This window comes from Paramisgurnus dabryanus, chromosome 24, assembly GCF_030506205.2.
Source record: "Paramisgurnus dabryanus chromosome 24, PD_genome_1.1, whole genome shotgun sequence".
Lineage (NCBI taxonomy): Eukaryota > Metazoa > Chordata > Actinopteri > Cypriniformes > Cobitidae > Paramisgurnus > Paramisgurnus dabryanus.
The window spans coordinates 22079580-22088220 of record NC_133360.1 but is presented as its reverse complement, the minus strand read 5'-3'; the positions used below and the strand labels follow the sequence as shown (position 1 = coordinate 22088220).

The 8641-nt window shown below is 37.1% G+C and overlaps 1 long non-coding RNA gene across 1 annotated transcript; it reads right to left on the bottom strand.

Annotated features, from left to right (window-relative positions):
• Nucleotides 1-284: 284 nt before the first annotated feature.
• Nucleotides 285-6704, bottom strand: LOC135740910 (uncharacterized). The gene is made up of 8 exons (XR_010529304.2): nucleotides 5291-6704; nucleotides 4319-4452; nucleotides 3982-4164; nucleotides 3333-3784; nucleotides 2848-2931; nucleotides 2597-2751; nucleotides 2276-2443; nucleotides 285-1038 (listed from the first exon to the last, which is right to left on the bottom strand). It is a non-coding gene; the product is annotated as an uncharacterized lncRNA (long non-coding RNA).
• Between the last annotated feature and the right edge of the window lie 1937 nt (nucleotides 6705-8641).

Here is an 8641-nt window from a genome sequence, read left to right as displayed (position 1 = left end):
CACGAAAGTCATTTGTTTTTATTGTTACTTCTGAAAGTCTCTATAGATCTCTCCCTCTGCTAAACTGTTTTATACATTCATCCCTGAGAGCTTGTTACCTAAAATGAAGATATTTATATAATATTAGCAGTGTAGTGCAAGGTATACACATAAAGAGTAATACCACTTCTTTATTAGATGGCATGGCACTTGTAAATATTTCTAAATATCAATTAATTAATATTTATTTTTTTATTAATTAATTATATTATTTCATAATATTTTCAAATCCATAAGAAGTCCAGCACAGCAATATGGCAATATTTTAATGACAATAATGACTCATTTTGGAGTGAACTAAATATTATTAACATCACCCACAAAAAAAAACGTGGGAATACATTACTTTGTGTCAGATCTTTCATACTCCCATTCATACAGGTTTAGAACAACATGAGGAGGAGAAAATGATGACAAAATCTTCATTTTTGGTTTAACTATCCCAATTAAGGTCCAAAAAGAGGACATGTCTGGGAAAGAGAGGCTGTATTTGAAGATTTAAACCAGACAAGACAAAATACCTAAAAAAAAAAAAAAAATGAATATGACAGTAATGTCCTGACGTTAATATGCATACATTACATTACACTTGTTAATATAAATATAATATTCATATTATTCATTGTTGCATATTCCATTGATGTAATTTAGTGATCAACTAAAGTACCAATTATTAAATCTAAATTAAAAAAGAACTGAAGATGTAAAAGATAGAAATCATATAAATGTGATCTAAACCTCAAATTCAGATTGGATTTATTGTTACATGTTTTAACATTTATAGTGTATAAAATGCATATGTATTAGTTCGATTTTATATATGTATGCATTAGAGTAACATTCAGCAAATATCTTAAACTGAAAAAAAAAATCATAGATTAGTCAGTTTATAGTCCAGCGCTGGTGTTGTCTGAAGTCCTTGGAAGTGCCGGTGTCATCGTTCCATATGTGTTGGGTCATCTGATGGAGGTGGAATCCAGACTGGATCTGGTATAATCTCTACTGTAGTTAACTCAGGATGAGCATAGAAACAGAAAAGCAAAGAGAAAATTAGCGTAGCTGCTGTTCATAGCTTTTTAGGTAGAGGATAGTTATTAAGAAGTTATTTATAACTTAATGCAAAGTTACAGGATGCAGTTATGTGTATGCTAGGCTGAAGAGATGTGTCTGGGAGAGAGTGAGGTCAGGAAGGCTGATCAACAGTTTAGGTGTGAGGTGGGTAAAAACTCAACCTCCCTTGGTGGATTTTGCAATTAAAACTACAAAGTGACAGATGCTAAGGTAGGGTAGCGTGGTTGTAATAAGTCATTACACAGTGAAGAACTGCACTACAAGGCAATATGGAAGAAGTGGTTAAGATCTCTGGTGCCATATAAAGGGTGCTGTGTTCACCGTTCAGTAGTGCAACTACCTTAAGGGGCGGTCACACTAGACTTTGAGCATGAAAATATTATTTCGGATGTTGCTGTGAATATGGGCATACTCTTAATATTTTCTGCTAGTCACATGTCTTCATGTGATATGAATTCACAGGTCAGAGTTCACCAGACTTGAACTTTGGCACACAGCAAAATGTTAAATATCATTACACAAGCTTGCATTTTCGATCTGACGCATTCACATGTGCATGACTGGAGGTTAATGGAACAAAAAGTGTAGCATGACCGTCCCTTTATGTTAAACATTTTTGCACTACATTTTTAAGTACAACCAACTTGTGTTTACAAGTCATCTCACAAGTCTTTGATTTTTTATCTTGACTAATGATTAGTTGCTGTAACTTTATTTTATCAATGAACACATCGTTAGTCAAGTTAAAAAAATTGAAGCGAGTTGTAAATCCAAGCTGATTATAGACAAGTTTCCTGTGCGAAATAGGTTGGCCGCCATTAGCCTTTCAATCTGCCAACGACTTCCGGTTGTGTCTGCCAAGCACTTCCGGTTAGTGAGTTTGTTTTCGCCACGAGTTGTTGCAACCGCGAACAGCACAATATGTCCCCGAGCCGTGTCGGCGTGTAACACCATCCATAGTTTACTTTTTCTTCACGCTAACCAAAAACAGTAAAAGACACTAACCGGAAGTGCTTGGCAGACACAACCGGAAGTTGTTGGCAGAGTGAAAGGCTAATGGCGGCCCGCCTATTTCACCCGGGAAACTTGTCTATACTTAAAAAAAAATGTGCAAAAACATTTTTTAAAAGAAAAGCAGTTTTTGAATCTGTTTGTAAGAGCAAACCTGTACAATACTATCGTTTGCCAGATGTCACGGGGTGAACATGTTGTGGCCAGGGTGTAAATTGCTGTGACCTTTCTGGGTGGAACGTGCCCTGTAATTGTCCTCCGGACTTGGGAGTTAGGAACCGATGAGATTTCCTATTTTCTGAAGTCCAGTCAGAGTACCACACTGCAATGAAGTGAAAATTAAATAAATCAAAAATCAGAAACACAAACAACAACAACAATAACTTGTTATATTAATATTAACAGTAAGGCTGGAACTGACAAGATACAATGAATTACTTAATAATCTGTAATAAGTGAAATTGGGCAAGTTTACCTCCAGCACCATCAGCACAGGTGCTCCTCAGGGCTGTGTGCGGTCTCCACTTCTCTTCTCCCTTAACATCAACGATTTTAAAACACCCCTCCATCAAACTCTTGAAGTGTGTTGTCACACCACAGTCATCGGCCTCATCCAAGGTGGTGATGAATCTGCATACAGAAGAGAGGTTGAACAGCAGTCAAAACAACCTTAAGCTGATACTGATAATGCAGTAAATATGAAGTGTGCATTCAAGGTCAAGCTACCACAGGAGCAGCAGCACAGTGATGTGAAAGATGCAAACTTAGATGATGAGAGTCTATGGGAGGATGTGACCTGGGAAGAGGAGACTGAGAACAAGACAAAGGTTGTCGTGTTTTGCACATTCTCTGCAATAAGTTGTGCATGATGGTATGAAAGAAGCCAGGGGCCTTTTCTTCAGCACTCATTAATTAAATTACAACACTAATATAGTCCTATAACTAAGTATATATCTCCATACAGATTACAAAAAACACAAGGCATGAATGCGTTAAACACTTTTCTCCTGTACAGAAGCAGGATTCATTTCAACTTTGGGGGTTTTACCTCTAACAACAATACGTCATACCCTTATGATCTATACATACCAGAGGTTCTTTTGTCATGTAGAGATTTGCAAAACAATGTATTTTCTGTGTTTGCATGGCTGAATGACCAGAATCCTGATATAAAACAAAAGGTTTAAAGCTCACGCTCTGGATGGCCATACCTCACAGCTTCATTTTAGAATCACATGGTGCCGACTGATAAAGGTGTATTCAAGCAGATTAATTTTTCTGTTCGTGAATGGATTTAGGTTGTGTTCTCCGTCCTTTGGCTGAAGCAACAGACCTAACAGAGGGTGAGAAAGGTTGTCTCGGTGCTTGGGCCCTAAAAAACAAAGCCTTTTTAACAATTTGTCTAGTGCATCAAATGCTAAATAGATAACTTAGTAGAATATTACAGAAGAAGAAATTAAATGAATTTAATTTGCCACAGGAGGGTGATAGCGCTCATCCCAGGACCTCCCAAGACAAAGGCAAAGCTGGTCCACCGCCTCTCTCATAGCACTGCTACAGTATATGACCAGATGCAGGATGCTCCTTTAATTGCATCTTCCATCCGGTTGTCATTCCATTGCGTCAAGCCCTCAAGGAAAATGTTCATCACTGGCACGAATTCCTAAAAGTTAAATAAACATATGTACAAAATATGTACTGCACATGAGCTGCAATAAAGTACTGGTTTCCTGCAATTGAGTTATGAAACACATCAGAAAAGAACTCTAATATTACTGCAAGTGACACAAATCACTTCATGAAATGACAGATGTTAAGGTGCACTTTAAGCTCATGCCACTCCAAAAACATAACCTTCACCTGAGACTTGCCGTGCTGACTGCAGCAATCTCTGTTCACCTACATCACTTTTGGGGCTCTCCTGCCTCCCGGTAGCGTTTCATCAGGTCAGCTGCCATGGGGTGCAGGCCATGTCCCTCTTCAGCTGTCAGCACAGCCCCAAAGACTTGGAAGTGTTCATTTTCCACATTTGTTTTTTGTGACCTATTGCAAAAAATAAAAGGTCAATAAAAGGCTTGACCCCTGCAGTCACCACTGGCGTGCACGGCTAACAGCACCTTACTGTAGGTTTAGGTAGGGCAGGTAAAAGGGGAAGCTCAGCAAACACAGGAGGCGACACAAGGGAGGACCTTGTTACCTTGTAACACTACAGATTGTAGGTGGAGGTGCAGAGACACTGGAGGTTGCAGGTTACCTCCTTCTTAGGTTCGGACCTTCCAGACGCTTTGCCTCATCTGATGGTCTGTTTGATGTTGCTGATTGATACATTTTCTAAAAATAAAAATCGGAGACTATTAGCTATAGCAATCTGAAAGTTACCTGCATGTTAAGTGTGTAACAATAATTAAACAAACGATACATAAACCATATTCCTGTGGTAATAAATTCCTTGTGCATTATAGAGAATAGCCAAGTGTATTTAATGCATCCTCAAAATCAATGATTTACTTTTCTTTCATATGTTACTTTGTTTTATAGGCAAAATATGTATTTAACCACGTGCCTTATTATGGACGAAATGCATTTTGTTATCTGAATAAATAAAAACATAATCAGAAACACTTGAACAAGAACACAGAACAAGTGCATTTCTTTAAGTTTATATGTAGATTCACCGCTAGAGGGGGCACGGATCACACGTAAAATATCATGCAAAAAAATGCGGTCCTGTAATAATTTTATAAAAAAACTTTTTATAGGCTATACTTTTTTATAATAAGCTTTCAATGCAAATAAAATAAAATTTACATCTGCTTCCGTTGCATCAAAGATTTCTTTTTATTCACTATTTTTGCAGTGTTGATCAGCCAATCACAGACGTGACCGATGAGCTCATCAATGTAATGTTTAAATGACTTGTAAAAGGGGATTTTTACTCAGTTTTTCATTCATGTCTAAAACTGCAAATAAATTAAAGGACAAGTTCGGTATTTTATACTTAAAGCCCTGTTTTCAGATTGTTTATGATGAAATAGAACGGGTTTGACTGAAAGTTCGACATACGATGCTGGCCCTATCACCTCCCACCTCTATAATGGCTTTATTTGTGCACAGTAACAATCCTTCCTAAAATGCATTAAACTTTCATTTACAAAGACGTGAAACTCACCGAGTGGTCAGGGGTGTTCACTGATATGCTCACACAAAAATCGCTGCAAAAGACGCATTCCAACAGGTTTTATCGTAGCTTTGTCCAACTCCATTAGGGATACAGTAAAGGGCTACGAAAGACAACATGTCGCATCTCGACTGTCATGAAAATAAACGCTACTTTAAAAAAATATATCTTGGTTAGGGTGTGATGCCTACTCGATCCCTGATGCGTTCTTCCAGCCGCTGTCCGCCGCTACCGAAATACCACTATTTTACAACATAAGAAGGCGCGACACAACATGAAACTTTGCTTGAAGTATCACCTGGATCTCTACACATGAACGCGAGCATTGAGAACATTGTTTGTATACACGGAGTTTACTAAAATAAAGGTTTTAGGGTTGCCACCTGTCCCGGTTTTACCGGGATTGTCCTTCTTTTTAATAACCTGTCCCGGGAAATTTATCAACTCTCCCGGGACACTGAATGTCCCGGTTTTCGAAAAGCTATGTGAATATGAAATTTAGCGCGTGCACGGCAGAGAGGGAGACCTTGCGTCTGTGTGTGTGTTTGCCTCATTTAGCGCATGTAAGACAGAGAGCATCCTGATTGGCCTGTTTCAGGACATCAACCAATCAATTGTCAGTGTGGGCGGGCTTTTATCTCTTCTCCCGAACCAAACTAATCAGTGTATCTAGAAACAGGAGCGCCATGGCAGAGGGAGAGTGCCCCAAAAGCGAAAATATAAGACACATTTTACACTAGACTACACGAAAGTGTATCCCTGTCTTAAAAGAGTTAAAATCTTGCATGGTGTAGAGTTTGTAACAGTGACTTCAGCTTTTCCCATGGCGGGTTAAATGATTGTAAAATACATGTTGAGGTGAGTTCAACAAGTTTAATTTCATGTGCATATTTGCTAGATACTATTTAGACCTGTTTAGAGTTGCAATGGAATATAAATAAAAACAGTTTACATAAATAGTATAAGCAGCTTTAATAAATTGTAAACTTGATTTACATATTTTAACATAATGAACAAATAATTGGGTAACACTTTACAATAAGGTTCATTAGTTAACACATGAACTAATAATAAACTGCACTTATAGCATAAAGCAATTTTTTATCTTTGTTAATGTTAATAATACATTTATTTAAATCTTGTTAACATTAGTTAATGCACTGTGAACTAACATGAATAAACCATGAACAGCTGTATTTTTATTTACTAACGTTATCAAAGATTAACAAATAAAGTAACAAATGTACTGCTCACGGTTAGTTAACAAATAAGAATTGAAAAAAAAAGAGAATTGTAAAGTGTTGCCAATAATGGCATAGGCCTATAGAAATATTATGCTATGGGGGGGGGGGTGGCGGCTTGTGAGCAAACCAATTGGCCGGGTCATCATCGATATGTCCAGGTTTTTTATCAGACATGGGTGGCAACCCTATGTACAACTGACTTTGGATGTTATGCTGTCCGCTCGTTATCTCTGCCAGACGTAAATAATCGATTTCCGAATGCGAATGAATGATTCTCATATGAGGCTCCTTTTTCAACTAGAAGGTCAATATTGTTTTTCACTTGCGAAAAAACAACGAATTATCCGTGTATTTTTATGGAACTATGCTTTAGGAGATATCAATCTTTACTCTCCTCCCTCCTTACGTCGCAATTGGAGATCGATACATCTTGACTGGGAAGAAGGCGGCGAGCGGACGCCAAATCATCCAAAGTCAGTTGTACAAAACCTAAAAAAAAAAAAAAAAAGTTGTACAAAACCTTTATTTTTAGTAAACTCCGTGTACACAAACAATGTTCTCAATGCTCGCGTTCATGTGCAGAGATCCAGGTGATACTTCAAGCAAAGTTTCATGTTGTGTCGCGCCTTCTTAGTGTTGTTAAAATAGCGATTTTGATGAAGGCATAGCTTCTAGTTATTTTGCGACCACTTCAGGTCCTCAAAATGGCGGAAGACAAGTGAGTGACGTCAGCTGATATTCACGTATAATGCTGCGTTCCAGGCAGGTTTTTAAACCCGTGAGTTACGACTTCAAAACCACGACTCACGACCTTATGCGTTCCAGGCAGCCTGTAACTCGTGTTTTTGCATCCTTCTACCGGTGAAAGTGCACTGGAACGGCAGTTAAGGGGCCTCCAGCCACCCTGTCTTTCATCTTAGCCATCCAATCAACCTATTAAAATATTTTTCAAAAGTTTTTTTTCGAAAACAATTTATTCAATAAAAATTATGAATATAATGCAAAATGCAGGACATTTCGTTGAAAGAAATAACGAGCTCATTGCCAATTAACTTAGTTTGCTGTTCTGCGCATGTGTGGTAGCCGCCAATGAAGTACAGTAGAGTGAGAAATTTGCCATCCATTCATAATTCCTGAGTTTCTGTAAACACTGCCATCAATAGACACAAGCACGCATGTAACCCAGTGCACTTAAAAAGTTTGTATAAATAAGCAATTAAATAAACAGACATCTAAAACTTTCAGGGAGGGGGTACTTGAAGACCAGGATTGGGAAACACTGGTCTAGACAAACATGCAACTTGGTGGCATCATTTGTAAATACAATCTTATAAATGTTATTTATTAGGCATTTATAATTATTGAATTTATTTCCTATTAAACTGCACTTAATAAGATTAATCGCAGTACCTGGATGAGCCTGTGTTATCAGTTTGAGATGGTTACTTTCTGGGAATAACAGTCTAGGAATGTTGACACTGACCAATCAGAATTAAATATTCCAGAGTGCTGTATAGTAACACTAGTTAATGCATCGGCTAACATGATCAAACTATGAATACATTTAAAGCATGTATAAATGTTAATTTACTCATGCCTTTTTCAAAATCAAAAGTTCATCAACTAACATGAACAATTATATTGACATTAACATAACAAAGATTAATTAATGCTAAAAAAAAACTGCTGTTCATTTTTAGTTCATTCACTGCAAAAAATGACTTTCTTACTTAGTATTCTTCTCTTGTTTTTTAGTAGAAATATCAAAACATTCATAAATTAACCCTCATAAGCCCCGGTTTTCCTGTATACGTTATAGTTCTGCGGGGGTAAAAATGACCCCAGAAATTAAAAGAGTGATTACAAAAAATATATACATTTTTAATGATACAAAAATTTTTTTTGTCTTGTTTACTTTCCATCTATACATTAATGCTGTGTTTTGGGAGATATGAAGTACTTTTGTACCTGTTTACCACTCAATTCCTCAACTTCACCATTAGCTTGCCTGTAAAATATCCAATAAAATTTTGATTTAAATTGTTTTTAGATATTGATCTAGATGTTATGTGTTGAATTCGGCCATTTGGTGTTTAGA